The following is a 25,544-nucleotide window of genomic DNA, read 5'->3' on the forward strand; positions in this document are numbered from 1 at the left end:
GAAGAGCTGAGGGACAGCGCCCAGACCCAGAGTTCAGGCCCCATGACTGGACCCAAAAAAACAACCAAAAAAAAAAGAAAAGAAAAGGGACCCCATGTCTGGACACCAGAGCCCCCCAGTGTTCTCCCTAATCAGGTATAGCCTTGCCTGGAGAGCTAGTCATGCAGTTTCCTCACTATTTTTCAAAATCAGTTCCCCAATTTTCACTTGACAGTTTTAATTTTAAAACATGTACAGAAATTCTTTGGTATACCTCATTATCAAGAGCTGGGTCTTAATTGCCTAACTCCTTAGGCTGGGATAGACTTAGTGACCCATTCTCATGAATAGACAATATATTGCTTGTGAGACTATGTCATAAAAAGCATTTAAGTCTCTTCTCTTCTCTTTTCTTCTGCCTGTCCTCTTCTCCCCTCTCCTTTCCACACCTCCCCTGTAGCTCTTCCCTTCCCCTCCCCTCCTTTCTCCTCCTCTTCCTCCTCCTCCTTCTCCTTCTTCTTCCTCTCTCTCTCTCTTTCTCTCCCTCTCTCTCTATGGGAAAAGCTAGCTGTTATATCATAAGGACACTCAGGCAGCATAATAGAGAGCCATCTTCAAGAAAACAAAGCCTTTGCCAACAACAGGAAAGTGAATGAGACATCTTGGAAGAGCTACTCCACCCACTCTTGGATCAGAAGACTGAGCCCACCTGACATTATGAGTAAAACCTAATGAAACCCACCAACCAGAACTACTCCACTAAATGAGTCCCCAATCTCCAACCCTAGAAGAGGAATGAGAATATAAATTTGTATTAGAACCCCTAAATTTGTGGCTGATTTGTTATGTAGCACAATAACCAACATTCTTCTAAATACTGTAGCCTTCCAATGGTTTCTTTTTCTGCTTAAGTTAGTTGGACCAGGGTTGATTTGTACAGCCAAGAGCCCTTCTTCACATCTGCTTTCTACCCATGAAGCTACTTACATGATGCAATCTCTATCTCAATCCTGACACAGGCTCCATCTTTCAATGCCTGCCCCTCAACCAGGTAGGGAAGCTCCAATTTCTCATGATCTTACCATCACACCCAGCTGATGGAATAAGCGGTCCAACTCTTTTCCTTGTTAAAAAAAATTCTTCCCCCTACTCCCTGAGCAGGCAAAGGCAGCTTTAGCTTGCTGTGACATTAAATCGCTTCCAGCCCAACACCCGCCCCCCCTCCCTCACCCCACCCAAGGTTTGCCATCTGTATTTCTTCCCTGTCACCAACTAACTGCTGCGCCCTTGCTGATATCTCATGATCTCCTCCTTGGTGAGCTAAATCACCTTGCCCCCAACCCCAAGAGCTGTCCTATCTGCAGTTCTGAACACTGCAGTTCCCTTCTGGAAACTCTCCTTCCTTGACTTCTTCAATCTGGAACATTCCACAGTCTGTCCTACATCTCAGATTATTCTTTCTAATTTTGAGGTAGTTTTTTCTCCTCTGTAGTTTCCTAATTAAATTACCCCTCATATTTATGTTGGCTTTCCATCATTTGCAAACAGAAGATCCTGGACCAGTGTAGTTGCAAATTATAAACTGGGGTTACAAGACACAAGTCTCATTGAAGGTAGTCCCTGGAGTGGCAGGGATAAAAATAAAACCTGAGTTCTTATGAAGCAGTGATCTCCTGCAAGAAGCGCTATGGCTATGGCTATCAGCTATTAGCTCTGAGTGGCTTTCCAATCCCTGTCTCTACAGCTGATTTTTCTCCTGAATACTGGACCACTTTCCTTTATGCTCAGTTACTCTAATTAGCTCTGTCACTGCTACCTCAGCTTAGCTTCCCTTTCTCTCTATTAATGGTCTCATCCTTCCTTTTGGAAGCCAGGCTCTGCTTCCCAGGCATCTTTGACATTTTCTTCTCCCTCACTCCCACTCTCTTCCACTGCTACATCTCAGCAAACCTTTCCTTCAGTATACCCCACTTTCCTTTCTAATCAGGCCCTGTCATTTCCTATATTGACCTCTGTGAGTACCTCTTTGTTATTGCTGCCCTCCTTCTGTGCCCCCTCAACGAATTCCCCCCACATACAGGCTTCTGAGCAATCTGCCTAAGGAATAATCTCCATCCTATTTACTGCCTCACTTAAAAACCTTCCATTATATTCAACAGTTATTGAGTTCCTACTGCGTGTGTATTATTTATGATTCTTTGCATGCAACCTATTGAAACTAACTTGTGCCAGTTTAAACTGAAAAAGAGGACCGGATTTCATGGTTTTAAGGAGGACTTCTAAAAACTCAAGGGCAGGAAAGCAGCCAAGCCTCAGGACTGGGAGCACCACAATATTCTCTGTTTTCATATCCTCTCTGTTTTGTCCAGACATAGCTCTCTTAGATACACAGCTTCTTGCAGGCAATCAGGTTTTATTTTTATCTCTGACATTCAAGAGACCACCTTCAAATGGGAATCGAGTTTTGAAGCCCCCATTTATAATTTGCAAGTACACAGGTCCTAGCTTAAACCAAAGGGTGCTTTAAGGGTTCTTTCAAACCAGCGGAATGGAATAGCATTCATCTCTCCATTTCTCATCTCTGACTGAGCTGCGTTGCTTTGAGTAGACTTATTCCTCCTACATGTTAAAGGACATGACCACTGATGACACCTGGTAAACATGGTCAGCTAAGATAATAAATTCTTCTTCCGCAGGCTCTTCGTTAAAAAAAAAAAAATTCTTAGAACTCTGACTGATCCAGATTTAGATCCTTCCCTGTAGCCAAGTGGGAGGGTTATTAGAGAAAGGAGGAGGGAGCATAGAGTCTGAAGCCAGTCTGCTTGAGCTTGTATCTGGACTTTGGTATTTATTACCTGTGTCTTGACATTTAAACCCCTCTATGTCTCAGTTTTCTCATCTGTAAAATAACAGCATTTGGTTTCTCAATTGTTACAAAGACTATATCTAGTGGTTAGAATTGGGCCTAGCACAAAGCAGGACTCTCTAAGTGCTAGAGATGATGATGCTGGCAGTGATGATGCTGATGACAACTATGGTGAAGAACTAGAGAAGAGAAAGAAAATACTTCTTGACCACATGCTGAGAGGTGAGGAGAAGTTAACCAAAGACAATATTTACTAGTTTCACAGGATTACTAATGAAGTACCACTATACTAGGTGGCTTAGGACAGAAACGGACAGTTCTAGAGAACAGAAGTCTGATATCAAGGTGTCTTCCTTCTGAAGATAGTGAAGGAGTCGCTGTTTCCATGGCTTCTAGATGATGTGTTCTCACATCATCTTCCTTTTATGCATGGCTGTTTATCTCTAGATGTCCTCTTTTTAAAAGGGCACAAATCATATTATATTAGGATCCCAAAGGATCACCTCTTAGCCTGATGACTTGTAAAGACTAAATAAGTTTGCATTGATAGGTACTGAGCATAAGGACTTCAACATTATATAGATAAGTAGGGGACACAATTCTTTCCATAACAGAGAAGATGGCACAGGGCTGATTTGACCAATAGCTCTCTTACATATCTAATTCCGAGCACTAAATATACTCCTAAATCTTGTTCAGGTCATCTATCATCCTCGATAGTGACTTAGGAAGGATTCATTTTTTTTTTTACATAACCCCCAAGCCTACCTCTGAATGTACTACTCTATCTCATCCTTCCCTAAGTGTCTCACTGCTTAATTATGGCTCAACCCTTTCTCCTGGAGAAACAGGCCTTGGAAGGTAGTCTGGGCATGACTGGATTGAGGACTCTGAGTCACTTTGACATGCTGTCCTGGAGTCTCCTTACTCTGGGTGTAGCCACAAACCAATTCCTTTTTGAGGCTCTTTCTATAAATGGAGTTAATGATGGTTAGTTTCTATTTCACAAACTTAATAATAAATTAGCTGTAAATAAATAAATGCCTTATAAATTAATAATAAACAGCCATTGATACATCATATATTATATTCTTATTATACAATATATAGTTTATAAAAATTGATGCAATTAATCTATTAATACAACAATAAAATGCTATTTTCTACTCTCGATGGCATCCATTTCATTTAATATACATTTAAGGAAGTATTTCCATGCCACCTGGAGACAGAGTACTGCAGGGGATACAGAAGTAAAAGGATACAAACTCTTCTGGCCCAACAAGCTCTCAAGATTTACTGAGGAGAGATAGGGAAAGTTCAGTGTGAAAGCCAACTACACAAATGACCTTTAAAGATCCTCCTATGGGTGTTGTGTTTTATGGGCTCTGAAGGAGTGTGAACTATTTACTTCAACCCACCCCCTTTTCTGTCTGCTTTGCACTGATGTCTTCTGCCCCAGGCCTTGGAGAATTCTGGCCCAGATTCAGAGGTTATTGATAGTTAACTCTTCACTGCCCAGTCTGTGACGAGGACTAGGCTATGAGCCAACTTTAACTACCTAAATGCTGCACATTGCATTTTCAGTTATCAATATTGTATCTTTTCCTCTCTCCCACCCTCCTTTTCCAGCAGTTCATTGGCAAACTACCTCTCCTCTCCATAGCATCCTGGAGTCTGAGAAGCTTGTAACAGTAGAATCTCCAGAGGAGGGCCCTGTCTGTCACTCAGTATCTCATCACTAGGGACCCCTCCCCCTCTGGTAATGAACTATTAGTTCTTTTTAGCCTCCAGTGTCCTCTGGAAGTCGGTTCCTCAAGGTAATCTTCAATGCTCCTTATACTCCTGTATGGGGTGGAGTGTGTGTGTGTGTGTGTGTGTGTGTGTGTGTGTGTGTGTGAATGAATAAAAATGAAAATCAGCATTTTCTGAGAAATTAACATCCTGTTTCTCTGGGTTTTCTTTCTGAAATATGAGACTATTAAAGGGATGTTGGGGTTGGAGGGAAAAAAGTCACAAGCTTTGGGCTCCCATCCACCTTTTTATCAATCCTAATTTGCCTGCTATTTCTATACTTGCTGAAGCTTTAGTTTCTTTGTCCTCTGCTTACAATGGAGTCCTGATAAACTCATCATAAATTGAAAATATTATAAGTCAAAAATGCAAAGAACACACCTAACCTGCCAAAACTCAAAGAGTTGCAACACAGAATGCTGTAGAGCATGCGCAGTTTCTCCTCGTGATCATGAGTCTTGGTGGGAGCTGCCACTGCCTAGAATCACAAGACAGTCTAGCGTTGCTCATCACTAAGCCAAAAAAGACCAACATCCAAAATCTGGATATTGTTCCTACTGAATGCAAGCTATCATAAGACAGAGATGTCTGTACTGTGTGTGTGTGTGTGTGTGTGTGTGTGTGTGTGTGTGAAGTCCTGAACCCTGAACTTGCTAGGCAAATGGGACTTGAGCTATGCCCCAGCCTTTTCTGTTTTAGTTTGTGCTTCAGAGAGTGTCTTCTACTTTTGTTGGACTAATCGCAGACTGCAATTGTTCTACCTCTGCCAAGTAGCTAAATTATACATGTGAGCCACCATGCCCAGCCCTGGACTTACTCTTTAAAAAATATTGTTTGTAAAACTGGAAGAGGAGGTAGGGGAGTTAAGAGAGCTTAATGGAGGGAGTGATTGGATTAAAGTACACTGTATGCACTTACAGATATATCACAATAAACTCCCTTGTAAAGTAATTAATAAAAGCAAGATTCACCCATGAAAATACAAATAGTTGAAAAGAAATGTTAATGCCCTATGTGATGGGAACAAGGGAATAACTTTTGCTGTTAGGCCTTATTACCCTAGTTCTTGTTGGGGACTTTTGTCATCACAACCAGAGTCAAGTTTCAGTCTCCTGTAACTGACAACTCCCAGATGTACTAATCAGCAACAACTTCAGCCTTCTCTGACAGCCTTAACCCTCCCTTCTGTTTATTCATCCCCTTAAAACTTTAAGCTCTGTGAAAGACTTATCTCTCTCCTCCTTCCCTCCTTCTCTCCCTCCTTTCCCCCCCCTCCCACCTGGAAGAGAGAGCCTCTCAGGTTTTCTCTAACAAAGCCTCCGTATTATTAAGGTTGTCCTGTCTCTGACTCTCATTGCTCACTCTAATCTTGAACACTTCTCCTACACTGTGTATCTCATTTAAAGATGGATCCTGCTGGGTACCAGTGGCTCATGCCTGTAATCCTAGCTACTCAGGAGGCTGAGATCTGAGGATAGTGGTTTGAAGCCAGTCCAGGCAGGAAAGTCTGTGAGACACATAAATAATCTACTCAAAAGAAGCCGGAAGAGGTGCTGTGGCTCCAGTGGTAGAGTGCTAGCCTTGAGCAAAAAAAGCTTAGAGACAGGGCTCAGGCTCTGAGTTCAAGCCCCAGGACCATCAAGAAAAAGAAAGAAAGGAAGGAAGGAAGAAAAAAGAGATACATCCAATAAAGGTGCATTCTTACAGTAAAACATACATTTAGATAAATTATTAATAAAGATTTTAAAGTAACACACATAATGGAGGTACACAAACAGTAGCGAAGTGGCTAGTAAAGATAGACAATGTACATAACCTTTTTTCTTAACATTTCTAGGCCTCCACCTCATGCTTCTTCTGAGATGAACACTTCTATTCATTTTTTATGACTCTTCTCAGACACCTGCACACAGACAAGTGAATATGTATGTAATAGGATTCTTTTCAGCCAAATCAGAACAGACTGTGCATGTTTTATGTACCTGACTTTTTTTCATTCCTGAATATTGAAGAGCTTTTTATTTTGGCACAAATATATTCTTTTTTAGTGGCTGCATGATACTCTAAGATACGAATGGTCCATGATGTGTTTACCACTTCCCTATACTTGGACTTTTGGCATTCCCATCTTTTTTGAGCATGTATACTAGTACCAGGGCTTGAACTCAGAGCCTTGGGTTCTGCATCTGCTTGCTTTGTCACAGCTGGTGCCCTACCATTTGAGCCATGCCTCTAGTCTGGTACTTTCCTGGCTAATTAAAGATGGAGTCTTACAGACTTTTCTACCCAGGATAGCTTAGGACTGTGACTCTCCACGTCGCAGCCTTTTGAGTAGCTAGGATTGCAGATGTGAGCTACTGTTGCCTGGCTTGAGATTCCTATCATTTTAAAGCTTCTCAGATTGGCAGTGTAGAGGATCTATTTTATATATCCTTCTTTCTTCCTATTAGGATCCCTGGACCTCTAAAGTCGGGGTCTGTGGGAACTGGATGTAGCAGGCATTTCCTCCCTCAGGAAGGAAGGAGCAGAAAGGTTTGTTGGCACCCTGGGTTGGGGTCTTCCTGGGGCACAGGAATGGAGAAGGAAACAGATTTAGAAATGTCATTCAAGCTCTCTGTCTTTGTTTACTTCAACCTCCTGATTATCTCTAGGCCCAGGCACTAGTGTTCAATGTGTCCCCCACCCTTACGCCCCATACTCAGAATTACCTAGGGAATGGCTACAATCTCAGAGACAAACCACACTCTGGCCCATCTAATTAAACTAGAATCTCTGGGGCCAACCCTGGATTTCAGCACTCTGTTAGTATTTCACGTGATTCTATTGTGCAGACACAAGAAACTACAGCACAGAAGCTTGGAAATAACAATGCAGGACCAGCCTGAGGCCTTTACTTTCTTCCTTTTTTCAGTCCTATGAGAGAGATATGATTTCCCCACAGCATACAAGCCAGAATGTATTTAATGATCATGCATACAAGATGTGCACATGGAATAGTTCTTATTTAATTCCTTGCTAGGTTTTTTGTTTGGTCACCTTTTGGACTCTTGTTCAAAATTGTTCATGCAAATTGGTAAGAAGCTTTTAGCAGGCAATTTGGCAATATGTATCAAGAGCCATAAAACTGTTCAGAATTGTTGGCCTAGTAATTCCACTTTTGGAAGCTATCCTGAAGAAGTAACATAAATATAAGGAAAAACCTATGTGCGTAAGATGTTCATTGCAGCATTGTTTAGGTTAATGGAAAGCTGGAACCTAGATGTCCAATGAAACAGGAACAGGTAAGTGAATTGTGACATATCTATTTGTAGAATATTAAATAATCATTAAAATTATGGCTATGAAGACAAAGCAATAACATGGGAAATGCTTGTGCCATAAAGTTAAATGAAAACACAGGATATAAGGTTATATGGGTATACTATAAACACCACACGCAGAGGAAACAAAATATAAAGGGAAAAATTAGAAAAGAACAGAGCACTATGTATATTGTGATAGAATAAGATCTTTTAGGTGGAGATTGGTGGCTCACACCTGTAATTGTAACTACTCAGAAGGCTGAGATCAATCTAAGGAGGCAGTTCATAGCAAGCCCAGGCCCCCCCCAAAAAATGTCCATGAGACTTTATACCTCCAGTTAATCATCAAAAAGCCAGAAGTGGGAGTATGGTTCAAGTGGTAGATAGCATATTCAAAGCCAGGTAGGAGTACAGATCCCTGAGTTCAATCCCCAGTACTTGAACCAAAAAATAAACATTTTTTTAAAAGTCCAGTTCTTACAATGCCATACTTCTTAGAAACAAGTAGTTGTTTCTTTTTTTAAAATCTGCCTTGTGTATTTTTTATGTTTGTTTGAGATTCAGGACACCCCGATGTCAATATCCTTGGGTCACAGTACCACATCCAGCACCTCAGGCTACCTACTAACCAGGAGCTTTTAACTTTTGCTCCAACTTTCTGCTGTACCCTTGAACAAGTCATTCCTCTTTTCTAAACCTCCCTGTCCTGTCTGTGCCACAATGGATTCAACTAGGGGGATGCTCAAGAATGTTTCAATTCTGAAATACAAGACCATGATATTGGTGATGATGATACTGATGATACTGATGATGAGGATGAGGATGATGAGGATGATGATGATGATGATGAGGAGGAGGAGGAGGAGGAGGAGGAGGAGGAGGATGGTGGTGATGGTGGTGGTGATGCTGATAATGATGAAGAGGAATAATTTTGGTGCATTCAGATCCATAGAACATGAGATTAAGGAAGAACACAAGCTTCTCTAAATTGTGCCAGGGCAGGCTGCTTCTGCTCCTTATTTTGACATTCAGAATTGCTGCATCTCATCCTGTAAATCCTGAAAAGCATAACTGAATAAATGTAAGGCAAATCATACACCTCTGTGCAATATTTGGTAATTTCTCTCCACATCCCTCGCATGTACTCTGATGACTGGTAAACATAAGTGCTTCTGAAATATGCAGGAGAGGGCTTTGAGCCAAACAGGAAATCCAGCTCCACCCCCACCCAGACTTTTCATCTTGATAAAGTGATTTTCCTCAACAGGAAGAAGAAGACAAGGAGTTATAAATCAGTGACAACACAGCTCCTTGGGAAAGATGGCTCTCTTCTATGATGTGGATGCTCCAGCCCCAGGCAAGAGAATAGCAGGGGGAAAGGGCTAGGGGTGGCAAGAAGCAGGCTCAATCTGATGGGAAGGAAAATTGAAACCCCAGGATTTAAAGAGAGCAATAAAGGTGATGATGGGAAACATGAAGCCCACAGATACACAGTGGATACACAGGGCCGCCTCACTCATCTGGCAGGAGGCAAAGAGCTGCTGGGGATTAGTACATTTTCCACATGACTGAAGTTTAACTGTTGATGTGCCAGGACTTAGTTTTTTTCTTTTTTCTTTTTGGTTTTGGTACTGGGGCTTGAACTCTGGGCCTGAGCGCTGTCCCTTTAGCTGCTTTGCTCAAGGTTGGTATTCTACCCCTTGAGCCACAGCTCCACTTCTAGCTTTTTTTTTTTCAGTTATAGGCCTTGAACTCAGGGCCTGGGCTCTGTCCTTGAGCTCAAGGCTAGTGCTCTACCACTGTGGGCCACCATGCTACTTCCACTTCCAGCTTTTTGATAGTTAATTGGCGATAAGAGTCTCATGTTCTGTTTTGTCTGTGCTGGCTTCGAAATGCAATCCTTAGATTTCAGCCTCCTGGGAAGCTAGGATTATAAGCATGAACCACCAGAGCTAGGACTTAGGTTTTTTTTGGGGGGGGTTCGGTCGTGGGGCCTGAACTCTGGGCCTGGGCGCTGTCCCTCAGCTCTTCAGCTCAAGGCTAGCGCTCTACCACTTGACCCACAGTGCCACTTCCGGCTTTTTTTCTTTTTTGCTTATGTGGTGCTGCAAGCAAAGCAAGCGCTCTACCACTGAGCCACCTTCCCAGTCCTAGGACTTAGTTTTTTAAACCATTTAAAATACTTCTCTATCTTCTTAAGTAAGACATGACATAGTCTTTACTAAGGGAAGGGAACCAAGAGTTCTTTCATTATGTATTTAAGGGATTACTTGTGAAATGCTGGTTTTCCCCACTAGATTGTATAGAGAGGACAATAGGGACAGTGGGTCTCAGTCCCCCGGACGGAAAAGGTGCACAAGACATTCAAATGAATGATAGAACCCCCTGGACTTTAATCTGGTGTTTTATGAATGACTCCATTTACTTATTTTTATCAAAAGATGACTCTTGCTAAGCCAGGCAAAAGTGGAGCTGCATTAAAATGTGATTTTTTGGGGGAGGGGGGTTCTGTAAGGGAGTTTGGTACTGTGATTGACTTGGGACCAGTCTAGAGCTCTGAGAACCTCCAGAGGCTTCTCCAATTTGGGCTCTGAGCATCTTTCTCTGTTCATCTTTCCAGTCCATTGGTGCTCAGTTTCAGAAGTGAAACTGGCCAGTCTCTCTTGGTTGTTTCTGTTCCTAAACTTCCTGGGCAGGATTTTAGTTGGTCTAGTTTGATTGGCACGTATCTCTGAGAAACAATCAAGTTAGAGGTCCAGAAACCATATAGGTGTGGGGAGTCTCCTCAGCTACAGAGGTGCAGACCTACAAAACAGTAGACCTCTCAACATTCATGACATCTCCATTCACCTATGCAATAACCTTGGAAGATAGGTGAGTCTTTACAAGAGGAAAAATGGGTGAAGAAAAGATACGGTATTTGGCAAAGATGACATGATTAGTCAGTTGTAGGTGGAGACCAGAGGCAGAAGTGATAAGTCCAGGCAGCCATCAAAGATGAGCATTCTCCTAGGCCAGCTTCCCAAGCACCAGCCATTTCTGTTCACTGCAGTAATTGCAGTGGTCAGGATGGCTCTGGGGACTCAATGATCATTGACCCTTGGAAACGCCCTGCAAATTGCTTGCTTGGAACAGCCCCAAAGTCAGTTTCCTCGTAGCTGTTGGTCTCTCACATAGCCAGAGAAAGTTTGTAACCTGCTTCCTCTTGGGGGCAAGGGACTGAAGATCCCCTTGTGCAAAATGAATCAGTAAATCAAAGATCCAAGCTGCCTTCTCCCCCAAAGAATGCTTGGTCCTCCAAAATAGCTGTATCTTCTCCACTGTAGCCATCAGTGTCTTTTATCTCTTAGGCAGTGATGGTAGCCATTACAGTGGTTTCTGCACTTCCACCTCTGTGTCTGGATGCAAGAGGGGTGGATCTGGGCGTGAAAGAAGAGTCCTTTGCCATTGCCAAGAATGTGGGTTGCAGTATTGAGATCCCGTTTTACTGTACCCTAGACAACCTCTTTTTCCTGCTTAGCAGGTGATGTGTTTCTCCAAATAAGCCACTGGTCACGATTTCTTTGAGCTCTTTTTAATGTTTGACTTTGAACAACCTCTTAGGCACAAGCAATATGAAAGCCATATCTTTAATATTGTCACAAGGTTGGGAAAAAATCCTCTATAGTGTCTACATGATAGAGCAGCTTGCTCGTGACATTTGTTTTGTAATAATACTTCATATTCTGGATATTCCCCTGGTCCATAGGTCAGATCAGAGAAGTAACACTGAGTAGGAAGGTGGGGGGGGAGGGCAGGATGGTGGTGAAAATATTGTCAGGCTATAGCCTCAGGGAGCATTTTATAATTATCTAGTAATAAGATAGCTTTGCTTACCTAGGGAGTTCTGTGGTTCTCAAATTATCATTCATGAAAGGTGCAAAAGGATGTTAGTACCAGTTAGGAAAAATATCTTTGTCTAAGACCAGCTAGTGTCATGGATTTGAAAGATTCACTTAGTGAAATTTCTAATACAGATTATAAACTCCTGGAGGGAAAGAGCTTTTGAATATCAGGAAACAATTCAAAGTGGCTGGAATGATTAAGAAATTAACCACTAATTCATATATCAAGAAAGGCAGAGGATTGGTCAATTTACTGGTCTAGCGATAACATCAAAGACCGAGTTCTGTCCCTATATCTTTCCTGCTAGTCTTGGTATACCAGCTGCTATTTTTTTTAAAGGACACTGTGAGTCAGCACCAGCGACTCACACTTTTATTTTGTTTATTTATTTATTTATTTATTTTGGGTCCGGTCATGGGGCCTGAACTCTGGGCCTGGGCGCTGTGCTGTCCCTTAGCTCTTCAGCTCAAGGCTAGCACTCTACCACTTGAGCCACAGCACCACTTCGGCTTTTTTCTTTTTGCTTATGTGGTGCTGAGGAATCGAACCCAGGGCCTCTGGCATGCAAGGCATGCGCTCTACCACTGAGCCACCTTCCCAGCCCCACCAGCTGTTATTTCTCATAATCACAAAACAGCTGCACTTTCTTCAGACATTACATCCTCACACATTACCATCTAGAAGCAGAAAAAGGGTAGTATTTGTATTTTTCTTATTTTCTTAGTACTAAGAACAATCTACCCAGAAAATGGCTGCTAATATCTCACTGGATAAAAATTCAGTCATGTGTATTTTTCAAAGTCAGTCACTAGTAAAACAAATGTATTATTTTCAAGAAATAATATTGTCTATTGGTCCAGGACTGAGGTGATCCACCTCTGACATACATGACTGTCTAATATTTGAATATTTTATTAGAAAGGAAGTGGGAAGGAAGGCGTATTGGTTAGGACACCAATAATGCCTGCTACAGGGCTCAATAAACATTTCTTGATTCTAATCCACTTTACTTTTTTTAAATCCCAGGACATTTGATTCACTGACACCTACTGAGATAGATGACATTAAGCCTCACATAATAATAAAGCAGTTTCAAAAACACGATAAAACTGCTCAAGAGAGACAGCATTCAGAAAAGAATTCCTTGAAAAAGCCACAGAATTGGTGATTGGTTTTCACTAACTTGCCTAATCTTCTAATTCTGTGTCGCATTGTGAAGCATCTCAGCAGCCCTTCAGAAAATAAATGCGTGGCTCCATCAACCACACTTGCTTATTCAATTCCATTTGCCTTTTTAATTAACACTTGGACCCAAGAAAGTATGACTATGATGTCTGAAACAAAAGTTGTATCCGTATTTACCTATCTATCTGGCTATCTATTTGGCTATCTATCTATCTATCTATCTATCTATCTATCTATCTATCTATCTATCTATCTATCTATCTATCTATCTATCTATCTACCTACCTACCTACCTGCCTGCCTGCCACCTTGGGTAAGTGTCTGCATTCCACAGGAGCTCAGACACACTCTGTGACATTTCCATTAGGGAAACTCAGGACTCCCTCTCAGGGGATGACGTATGTCACCTCACCACTCTGTTCTGTCACATATATTTTCCCTCTGGTTTGACATGGAGGATATTTCCATTGCAGGTAGCAGAAACCAACCATGGCTAATTCTTAAGGAAAGGGGAATTTATTTGAAGGACATGGTGAAGCCATAGGCTCAAGGGAAGCGCTTGGGATCTGGAACTAATTGCAACTGCTGGCCAAGAATTAACTCTGCAAGCCATTCCTGCCCTGTCCCATCTTAAAGATGTGAGTGTGAGGAGAGAAAGTCTGTTTGGTTGAGCTTGGGACACATCCTTCCTTGAACCAGTGTTGTGTGTGTTGGGAAAAGGGGGCACATAGATTAACGCTCCCGTTAAAACTAGTGATCTGCTGAGTCGTTTCCAGGAGGAAATTAGGATTTTGCTACCAGAGGGGTATGCAATGCCCAGCAGGCGAATGCAGCCAGCCAAAGCATCAGTCTAGCACTGCAACTAAAAGCCATACAGTAAGAATACTGAGCATAGATGACTCAGAAAAATGCAATAACAACAATTTGTTTTTGGTATTGTTCCCTGGGCCTCTTTTAACTGGCTGGATGGAGAAAATTCTGAATGCATGATCCAAGTCACTTCTACATAATAAAACATCCTACGATCCCTTTAAAATGCAAACACAATTTTCAATTCAGTCACAGAATGTTAATTCTATTATCCAATCACTTTTCATTCAAATATGGCTCCTCCTCCAATCCCCCAAACAGGAGGAGCTGGAGCAAGCTGTCTGCCTTTGGAAGAGTGTTCCCATTTACTTTCTTCACGGCCCCGATGCTTCCCATTTCTCCATGGTCACAGTAAGGGAAGAAGGAATGAGAATGGGAAGGGAGAAAGAAAGTGTTATTTAACTGGCCTCAAATGACCTGTTTCCTGTGGATACCTTCATGTCGTTTATCAAATTCGTGTGTGTTTGGGAGGGTGCGTATGCACGCTCACCACGCCAGTACTAGGGCACTGTCCCTTAGCTTTTTCAATTAAGGCTGGAACTCTACCACTTGAACCACAACTCTACTTTTGACTTCATAGTGGTTAATTGGAGATACAAGTCTCATGGACATTTCTAGCTCAGCTGGCTTTGAACAGGATCCTCAGATCTCAGTCTCCCAAGTAGCTAGGATTATAGCCATGAACCAACTGTGCCCAGCAACAATTTTTATTTTAACTGGTAATTAATAGCTGTATATGTTTATTGGTTAAAGTATGGTATTTTGATATAGGCATTGCATATGTATATGTATATGCAATATGTAGTGGAAATTAGCATATCAATAACAAGTTATCATTTCTTTTTATTCAAAGTCCTTTCTTCTGAGATGTACAGTAAGTTGCTGTTAATTGAAATCATCTTGCTATAGAACACAGAGTTTTCCTTTCATTTAACTGGATTTTGGTAGACAATAACCAACTTCTTTCTCTAGCTCTCCCTCACTGCTACCTTTCCTAGCCTACTCTATTCCCTACGTTCATGAGTCCAACCTTTTAGTTTCTGGACATGAGTGAAATCAGGTAGGATTTATCTTTCTCTGCCTGGTATGTTTCACCCAACATAATGGACTCTGGGTTTGTTCATATTATTTCAGATGACAAGATTTCATTTAGTTTAATGCCTAAAATGTATTCTATTGTGTATATATGCCATATTTTCTTTATCTACATCAGTTGATGGCCAATTAAGTTGATTCCTTATCTTGGCAATTGTAAGTAATGCTGTAGTAAACATACATGCAAAGATATCTCTTGGATATACGGATTTCATATACATTGAATATCTAGCACAGGGATTGCTGAATCATATGGCAGTTCTATTTTTAGTGTTTTGAGGAACCTTCACACTGTTTTCTATAATGGCTGTACTAATTTACATTTTCACCAGCAATATCTGAGAATTCTCCTTCTCTGCATCCTTGCCAACATTTTGTTGATTTTTGTCTTTTTTGATAATGTCATTCTAACTGGGATGAGATAATAGCTCATCATGGTTTTGATGTGCATTTCCCTGATGGTTTGTGATGTTGAGCAATTTTTTTCATGCTTGTTGGCCATTTGTATGATTTCTTTGAGAAATGTCTATTGAGATCATTTTCCCATGGTTTAATTGAATTTTTGTGTTGAGATGTTTGAGTTCTTTATGTGTTCTGGATATTAATGCCTTGTTGGGTGAATAGTTTGCAAATATTTTCTCCCATTCTGTGGGTTGTCTTTTTACTCTGCTGGTTATTTCCTCTGTTGTGCAAAAGTTGTTTTTAGCTTGTTGAAATTACATTTGTCTATTTTTGCTTTTGCCACCTGTACTTTGGGGTCATATTAAAAAAAACTTGTGGGGCTGGGAAGGTGGCTCAGTGGTAGAGCGCATGCCTTGCATGCCAGAGGCCCTGGGTTCGGTTCCTCAGCACCACATAAGCAAAAAGAAAAAAGCCGAAGTGGTGCTGTGGCTCAAGTGGTAGGGTGCTAGCCTTGAGCTGAAGAGCTGAGGGACAGCACCCAGGCCCAGAGTTCAGGCCCCATGACCGGACCAAAAAAAAAAAAACTTGCTTATTTTCTGTTTCTTCAGGGTTTTTTGGTTTGTTTTATTTTGTCAGTTATAGGGCTTGAATGCTGGGCCTGGGCACTGTCCCTCAGCTCTTCAGCTCAAAGCAAGCACTCAACCACTTGAACCACAGCACTACTTCCAGTTTTTTGGTGATTTATTGGAGATAAGAGTCTCACGGACTTTCCTGTCCAGGCTGACTTTGAACCTCAATCCTCAGATCTCAGCTTCCTTAATAGCTAGGATTACAGGCATGAGCTACCAGTGCCCAACTTGTTTCTTCATTGGTTGAGACTCCTCTGCCGTGTCTCCTTTACTGCCACACTGCTGCTTTTAGCTTCCATACAGAAAACTGCCTGCCTCTCTTGTCCTTTGGTATCCTGGTGTAAGACAATTGCTAGTCCCCTAGGCTCCTTTTCTCCAGCTATAGGACTTAAATGGTTATGTTGAATCCTCCTTCAGTAGGCTTAAATTTAGGAATAGGCACCAGCATTCCACCCTTAATGGCATATGTGGGCTGTGTCTTTGTGTTTGCACATGTGCATAATTCTGTCCAAAGAAATGATTTAAAAATAATCCTATCCTGCTAGGCATAGTGGCTCACGCCTCTAGTCCTAGGCTAGCCTCAGTAGGCTGAGATTTGAGGATCCCCATTCAAAGTCAATCAGGGCAAACAAATTGGAGGAGAAGCTCTTACCTCCAACTAACAAGCAAAAAGTCGGGAGTAGAAGTGTGGCTCAAGTGTTAGAGCACCAGCTTTGAGCAAAAAGCTAAGCTAGAACATGAGACTTTCAGTTCAAGCCCACATACTGGTTGGCGTGAATGGGTGGACACATACATGCACACACGCACATATACACACACAAGATCCTCTCCTCCCCAGTTGCCACCTTTCAATTCTTTTTGTATTGTCAAAAGATGTGAAGGGGTCAAAAATATACTTTTAAAAATCTTTGCCAATAGATGGCAATGGCGTTTTCTTACCATTTGCATTTCTTCAATTATTAATGAGAGTGCACTTTTTCAAATACCATGTACATATGTCTAAATATAGAAATAATTAACAGAGCTCTGGGATGAGCCTGAGTGAGGCCTTGGGTTTGATCCCCACCACTGTAAAGAATAAAAATAACCTGGTACAAGTGGCTCATGCCTATAATCCTAGCTATTCAGAAAGCTGAGATCTGAGGATCATGGTTCAAAGCCAGCCCAGGCAGGAAAGTCTGTGAAGTTCTTATTTACAATTAGCCACTAAAGAGCCTGAAGTAGAGCCCTAGCCTTGAGCACAAATTCTCAGGGACAGTGCCCAGGCTCTCAGTTCAAGAGCTAGGACTGGCACGATAGATAGATAGATAGATAGATAGATAGATAGATAGATAGATAGATAGATAGATAGATAGATAGATAGTGTTTACTTCACTGCAAGTAGCAAGCTATGCTATAGTCACTGAATCCTGTCATGGGTCCCATGCTGTAAGTTCTGTTTTTCTTCTCATTTTTCTAGCCAAGGCCCAGAATGATAATTAAACTTGTCCAAGGTCACATTGCTAATGGATCTGGTTCTGGATTACTCCTGCCTGTTTTTGCCTCCATTTTTGCTTTGTTCACAACATTATCCTGCTCCCTCCTCTTATTTTTTCCTTTCTGTCCTTTTCCCTTTTTCTTGTAGTCTGTGTGTTTTTATTCCCCCCACCCTCCAGGGAGCACTTTGACCTTCCTAGCTGTGGTCAACCTGTTCAGTTCAGTTCAACACATCCTAGTGACATTTAGCATATGCCAAACAGTATGTTAGTGGCTGCCAGACAAATGCCCCCCAGTGTGTACCTGGTGTCAGAGTATCTCCCTCAGGAGTAAAAAGTAAGGAGTTATACCCATGCTGTTCACATGAATTTCCAGGTACAATTTTCTGCCATAGTTGTTGTTGTTGTTGTTCTCCTCCTCCTCCTCCTCCTCCTCCTCTTTCTTCTTCCTTCTCCTTCTTTCTCCTCCTCTGCCCTCCTTTCTCCTCCTTCTCCCCCACTTCTCTTCCCCCTCCTCCTCCTTTTCCCCTCCTCCTCTTTCCCTTCCCCCTCCTCCTTGTCCTTTTTTCTTTTTCTTTGGGTCACTTGTGGAGCTTGAACTCCAAGTCTGGCTGCTATCCTTCAGGTTTTTTTGCTCAAAACCTAGCCTCTACTACTTTGAGCCACAGCTCCATTTCTGGTTTTCTGATGGTTAATTGAAGATAAGAGTCTTACTGACTTTACTGCCTGGGCTGGCTTTGAACCAAAGTCCTTAGATTTCAGTCTCTAGAGTAGCTAAGATTACAGACATGAGCCACCAGCACCTGGCTTCTGCAACAGTTCTTTTCTTTAGAGAGTTTAAATGACCTTCCCAAAGTGACACAACTAATCTGTGATGGAAGAAATAAACGTGGGATACACAACAACCTTGTGAGCTCTGTGGAGGCCTTTTCTTCTTTTACCATTTCCATTGCCACTCAAGTGCTGCTTGCCATTAGAAACAGCTTTTGCCTCCATTTTGGGGCTCTTCCTAATGTTTACTCCTCCTGGAAGAGCACTGTGTGGTTAACTGAAGTGTTATTCTAGCAACGATCCCAATGAAAAGCCACTGATTTCACACCCACAGACTCCAACGTGCAAACATATAACTTCATATTCTTGTATTTCAAGTTAATTTCTGACCTTAGGCCTCTCTCCTGCCTAATACAAGAAATCCTATTCACTTTCAAGTGCACTTAGTAAAATTCAGTATTTCCCAGTCATTTTTTAAAATTTAAAATATATCAATTCAGGTCAGGCACTGGTGGCCTATGCCTGTCATCCTAGCTACTCAAGAGGCTGAGATCTGAGGATCACGGTTTGAAACCAGACTCAGCAGTAAAGTCCCCGTGAGACTCTTATCTCCAATTAGCCACTTAAAAACCAGAAGTGGTGCTGTGGTTCAAGTAGTAGAGCACAAAGAGGCATAGGGAGAGCCCTCAGGCCCAGAGTTCAAGCCTCACAACGAACAAAAAAACCAAAACAAACCTGAAATGTATCAATTCAAGCTGATTGGTAGAAGATGAGAGTCCATAAATGCTTCCCTGATGGCAGTGGGGTTCTGACGCAAAGGAACATGTCTGTATTTAGCTTCACACCCTCATGGCTGGGCACGGCTGAGGGGATGATGGACTTTCTTTGAATGGAGACACGGTCCTACTGCTAGGAATCCCTGAGCTTTTGCCAAGCAGGAACCCCATGGGGGCGGCTCCCACCACATTCACCTACTGTGTGATTTCCTCATCCAACGAAAGCTCTGGTTTTTCTCTTCATTTAATTTTCTTTCTTTCACCTCATAAAACAAAGCTATAGTCTCTCATACAAACTCTAGGTTCTAGAAAATCTAAAAGGGCTTTCTTGCCCTTGCCTTAAGACTAGAATAAGATAGAAAAGAGGAAAAAGCGAAGAAAAAGAATCCATGACTAAGATCTCAAATAGTATTCTTTCGTGTTATGGTTAATTTCGATTGTCAGACCTTGATTGGACCAGAGAGATGCCTAGGAGATTTGTTAATACACTTCTGGGTATGTCTTTGAAGGCATTTCCTAAGCTGATGGACACAGGGGACGGCAACTGAAGAGAAGAAAACACATCCTTAATATGGGTAGAGCATCCAATACGTTGGAACAAAAGCAGAAGGAGGAAGCTTGCTAGGCTTGTGCTCTCTGTCTTTCTTCTCAGCTACCATAAGATGAGTAGCTCTTCCACCACATGCTTTTGCTGCCATGATATGTCATCTCAACACAGGCCCATAGCAAGGAAGCCAGTTGACCATAGTCTGAAATTTCTGAAATTGTGGGCCAAAATAAATCTTCCTGCCTTTTAAATGGTTTCTCCCAGGTATTTTGTTCATCATCCCAAACACTAACCTGTGTGCCAATGATTTCCACTCTCCTGGTCTGTTGGATGACCTCAGCCTCCACCTAGCCTTGGTTTTTATTTTTTTTCTATTCTTGAGCCACATGAACCCACCCAACAGGTTAATATTTTTTCTTTTCTCATACATAGATGCCAGCTTGCTTTTTACTTGCCTTGAATCCTTTTTGGAAATGGATAGGTCTAAAATAAAATTATAGTAAACAACATTATTGTAGTCCTTTTCAGTTTCAGTGACTAGAAGTGCCTATGTTATTGCCAAGTGCAATTGTATCTTGGTCTCCAAATTGCTTTCATTTTGAATAAATTTTCTTTGTGTGAAGCTTTTGATGTTTTCCCCACTTTTGAATCAGTTACGCTAGTTAAATAAAAGAAAGAGAAAAGGAATAATAGTAGTATTATCTATGATGTCACAGGCTCTATGCTGGACACATTATATTATGTCATGCATGTATCAGATCCCACATGTATAGAGTCCTAGCTGTAATCTATGCCACATTTCCCCCCAAGGTTCAGACATATCTCTTTGAAGATGCAAGGGGAATGATACATTTTGGACAGGGTTTGAGCCTCCTGTAGTTGTAGGGATCAATTTTCTAAACTTAAAGAGAGAATCCACTTGGAAAAGAGAGAATTTCCACTAAATCATCCAACATATACTTATTGAACATTTATAATGTAGCCAACACTGTGCTAGGCACTGGAGATACTATTGTTGCCAAGACTTGGAAAAATCGTTATGTTGGGTCTTGTAAGGACTTATGGGGAGGAATCTGGTGAAAGCTGAGATTTCAGAAAGCTATGATGACAGAACCCAAGAAGTCTGCTTTGTGACTTTCCCAGGTCTACTTTGACTCCCAATCAATGGGGTGAAGTCACTTCATAGTAGGCTCAGAGGTAGAAAGACACTCTCAAGCTCATTGATTTATTTGCCAGTGAACTTTCTCCAAAGACCTTCCAGCTGCATTCCACCACATGGTACAGTAAAAAAGCTTCATGGGGCTGGGAAGGTAGCTCAGTGTTGGAGTGCTTGCCTTGCATACATAAGTATCTGGGTTCTATTCTGTAGCACCACATAAACAGAAAAAGTCAGAAGTGGCACTGTGGCGCAAGTGGTAGAGCGCTAGCCTGGAGCTGATGAGCTGAGGGACAGCGTCTAGGCCCAGAGTTCAAGCTCCATGACCACCACCACCAACAACAACAAAAAAGTTCCCAAGTCTGTGTGTTGTTAACACATGGAGAACCTTGGAATTTCCTTCACGCTATCAAAATCAGTTTCCCCATGGCCCCTGAATGCAGCACACTCATCTTCTTTCCTGACCCTTTGGTAAGCCTTTTAGGGACCTTGAGCAAATGTGGATGTGCATTCTTGTCAGACCACCATCTTTACACTATTGGTAGGCACATGCCCACTGCCTTCCATAATGATGACCTTCAATGTGGGCATATGTCAGCTTCCCTGGGCATCCATTTACATCTCTGACATTCATCTTTCTAGATCCTTTGTGAATTCATTTATATTTCCCTCGTGTCCTACATCTTGGATGAATGTGCTCCAGGAGTTTATTACCCATTTCTTTTATTTGTTCTAACTGTTCCTTGATCATCTTCCCCTCCAGCGAGTATTTGGCTTGAATAAGTCCTTGTTCACCTTCTGCTGTTTATTGATGAATTTACTGATTTCCTTTGTGATCTGTTCCGGTATAGAACCTTCTAACCTTTTTTGGCCTTTCTTCCTTAGACTAGCCTTGCTTGTTGTTTTTTCTTCCCTTCCTTCTCTGGTGTCAGAATATCAGTGGCCCAGTGACTAGAACTCACCACAAATCAATGCGGGGTGGGGGTGGAGGGCACGGGAAAGAGGGTTCATGTTTAAAGAAATAAATGCTAGGCATGCATGAGTGCAATTGTTTGCAGTCCCACTCACCCCTTGCTGGTACCTGATGTGTTTTCTTGGCCTCTGGAGCAGCTGTACTTCAAATTCATGTAGTGGAAGAGAAAATGTTTCCAAACACCCATTCCTGGCTTTTGATAGAGACGTTAGTCACAGTGTTTGAATTTGCTTATTTTTAAACATATTGTAAATGCCATGTAAAATTTATCTACCCCTTTTCTGCCAATTTAAACAAACCCAGTTGATAACAATAATAATTAACATATAGTGAGCTCTTAAAATACCCGTGGCACTGTGCTCAAAAGCATTCCCTTTTTGATATCTCTCTTAATCCTTTCTGCAACCCAACAGGCTGTTAGTGCCTGATTTTGAAGGTGAGAAGATTGGGAAACAGCGAGATTAAGTAACTTGATTGTCACGCGGCTGGCAAACGGCAGAGCCTAAATTCAAACCCAGGAAGCTCTGACATTTTCAGCTTTGGTGTTCTAAGTAGTCAACTCTGGTTGAGAAATACAATGTCCTGGGATCTTTGGGGGGGAAATTCCAGTGCTCCACCCCCACCTCAGACAGTACATCACACTGGGGAGTGTCTTTAATAGCTTCCCCATCCTTCTGGGCATGCAGTTATGGACTACTGCCTGTTAGAGTGCTCCCACTAACTGGAGTCAGCTGCAATGTAAAAGCTAGTTCCAAGACTTCCCTTATAAACAAAGAAAACAGACCAATCAGCATAGATTCTCCACCCCTCTCCCATTGTTGTGGCAAAGTACACATAACATAAAAATTGACAATTTAATCATTGTTTTCTAATTTAATTATTTTTTTGGGGGGGTCAGTCTTGGGGCCTGAACCCTGGGCCTGGGCGCTGTCCCTCAGCACTTCAGCTTAAGGCTAGCACTCTACCACTTGAGCCACAGCACCACTTCTGGCTTTTTCTGCTTATGTGGTGCTAAGGAATCGAACCCAGAGCCTCATGCATGCAAGGCAAGCGCTCTACCACTGAGCCACCTTCCCAGCCCCCAATTTAATTTTTTTTTTTAAGTTGGGTAAAGCAGCACACAATTGTAATCCCAGCACTCTAGAAGCTGAGGCTAGAGGATTACAAGTTTGAGGCCAGCCTCAAACTCTATATAGAGATGTTTGTCATCAACATAGTGAAACTTACAAAGGCGCAGTATCTATGTGCATCTCATCATATAAAATAATATTTGCTGAAATGAACTCCAGGAAATAGAAACAAGACATCTTTCTTTTGTTGCCGTTTTTGTTTTCTTTTTCTTTTGTCTTGTTTTTTAATTTATCTGTCTTTGGGAAGGTAAAGAGGGCACAGAAATGGTAGGACAGATGGTGAACAAATGCAGCACTGGTGCTCACTAGACACTATGTTGAAAATGAACTAGTAACTTGTGGGTAGGGACAGCAGGAAAAAACTGGAGGAGAACAAGGGAAGGAGTAACATTTTCCAAAAAGAAATGTACTCTTTGCCTGACTTATATAACTGTAGCCTCTCTGTACATCACCTTTATAATATCAATTAAAAATGTAGGAGCTGGGCCTGTGGCTTAGTGGTAGAGTGCTTGTCTAACATGTATGAAGCCTCAGGTTCAATTTCTCAGTACTACATAAACAGAAAAAGCCAGACTTTGTGTGCAGCTCAAATGGTAGAGTGCTAGCCTTGAGCAAAAGAAGATCAGGGACAGTACCCAGGCCCTGAGTTCAAGCCCCAGGACTGGCAAGCAAGCAAGCGATAAATAAATAAATAAAATGTATGAAAGGGAAAAAATCAATTGAATAAATTCATATATTTATATATGGGATCTTCCTCTTCCTCTTCCTCTTCCTCCTCCTCCTCTTCCTCCTCTCTTCCTCTTTCCTTTCTCCTTTTCTTCTTTGAATCAGGGTCTTGATTTGTAGACAAGGCTGGCCTGGAACTTGCTATGTAGTCTAGGCATGATCAAATTCATGATCTTTCTGCCTCAGTCTACCAAGTGCTGAGATTACACACTCTGCTTCCCTTCTTTCTTAACTATGATAAAAAAAAATTCCTAATATAGAACTGATCGTGTGTGTGTGTGTGTGTGTGTGTGTGTGTGTGTGTGTGTGTGTGCGCGCGCGCGTGAGAGAGAGGGGGGGGAAGAGGAGAGAAAGACGGGTTTCTACTTAAGGCTACAGTGATTTTTGAATACACAATTCAGTGTGGTGCCAAATGTACTCATATTGTGTAACCATCATCACCTTCCATTCCTAAGCTTTTTCATCACTCTAAACTGAAATTCTGTGATCATTAAACACTAATTCCCTACTCTCCTTCCACACACAGGTGACCACTGTATACTACCTTCTGTTTCTATGAGTTTGACCTCTCTCAATACACCACAGAAGTGCAATGTCTTGCCATGTCTGGCTCTTTATACTTAATGTAGTATCTTTAATGTCCATCCATGTTACAGCATGGATCAGAATATCCTTCCTTTTAAAGGCTGAATACTATTCCATCATATGTTTATACTACATTATGTTTATTGCTTCTTTCTTTGCAGTGCTGGGGATGGAACCCAGGTGTTCTCTCATATGCTTGGCAAGTGCTTTTCATAGCCGTTACCTTGCAAAATTCTGTGGAACTCTCTTCTTCTTCAGGAGAGAGTTTTAACAATGCACCACCTGGAGAAGACTAGATTTGCTTTTACTTCTGTTTTCTGTACCAAGCCATTCCTTACTCTCTCTCTCTCTCTCTCTCTCTCTCTCTGTATGTGTGTGTGTATGTGTGTGTGTGGTGGGGGGTTTTAGCTGTGTGTGCTGTTACTGGGGCTTGAACTCCTGGGTGTTGTCCCTGTGCCTGAGCTTTTGTGCTCAAGGCTAGCTCTCTATAATTTGAGTCACAGCTCCATCTCCATTTTTTTTTTGGTAGTTAATTGGAGATAAGAGTTTCATGGACTTTCCCCCTTAGGCTGTCTTCATTCCATGACCCTCATATCTTAGCCTTCTGAGTAATGAATTATAGGCATGAGCTACCAGTGCCCGGGTCTATTCTTGATAAAAGAGATCATTTCTTCCTCCTCATGTTGACTTAACCTTTTCTGGAAAACTTTACCAAAAGCTCTTGACAAGCCTTAGTGGATTATAGGTCTCACCCCTAATTTACCTCCTTAAAGAACCCCACCAAAAGCCACCTTTCCCTCCCTGGCACTTGCCTGTATCTTCTTTGTGGCCCAAGTGATTCCTATCTCTTTCAGAAAGCCTCTGTCTTCCCTAGCTTGTCTACGGCTTCTTGCGTGGAGCAGCCTCTCTGGCATTCACCTGCTATTTACTTCTTGCATTCACCTCACATCCCCAATAAGATGATCATCCTTTAAGCATTGCTTATCCTCTATCTGTGTCCTCTCTAGCCTCAGTACAGAATTGAGTAAATAACAGGGCTGGGAAAATTCTTATTTAATTGAAAGGATAGTGCCTGCTGTCCATTCCCCTGTCCCCCTAAATCAGTGCTTCTTGGCTCACATCTGAAATCCAAGCTACCTGCAGCATCACTAGGATGTGATAAAGGCACGCGCCATCCCCCTCCACTTCTAGACTGGGGGCCTAGCCAGGGCTAAGCCTGAATGACAGAGGCAAAGCTCTCTCCATCAGCCCTTAGTTTGTTATCTACTTGGCTTCTATATCTCTCCTTTTCAGAGTCCAACATTTCTTTCTTTTCTCTCCTTTCCCATCTCAGTTTCCTAGTCCATCTATGTCCTAGTCTCCTTCTTCATGCACCCTAGATAGACAATGTGTTTTCAT

Source organism: Dipodomys ordii, unplaced genomic scaffold (assembly GCF_000151885.1).
Source record: "Dipodomys ordii isolate 6190 unplaced genomic scaffold, Dord_2.0 Scaffold45, whole genome shotgun sequence".
NCBI classification, from domain to species: domain Eukaryota; kingdom Metazoa; phylum Chordata; class Mammalia; order Rodentia; family Heteromyidae; genus Dipodomys; species Dipodomys ordii.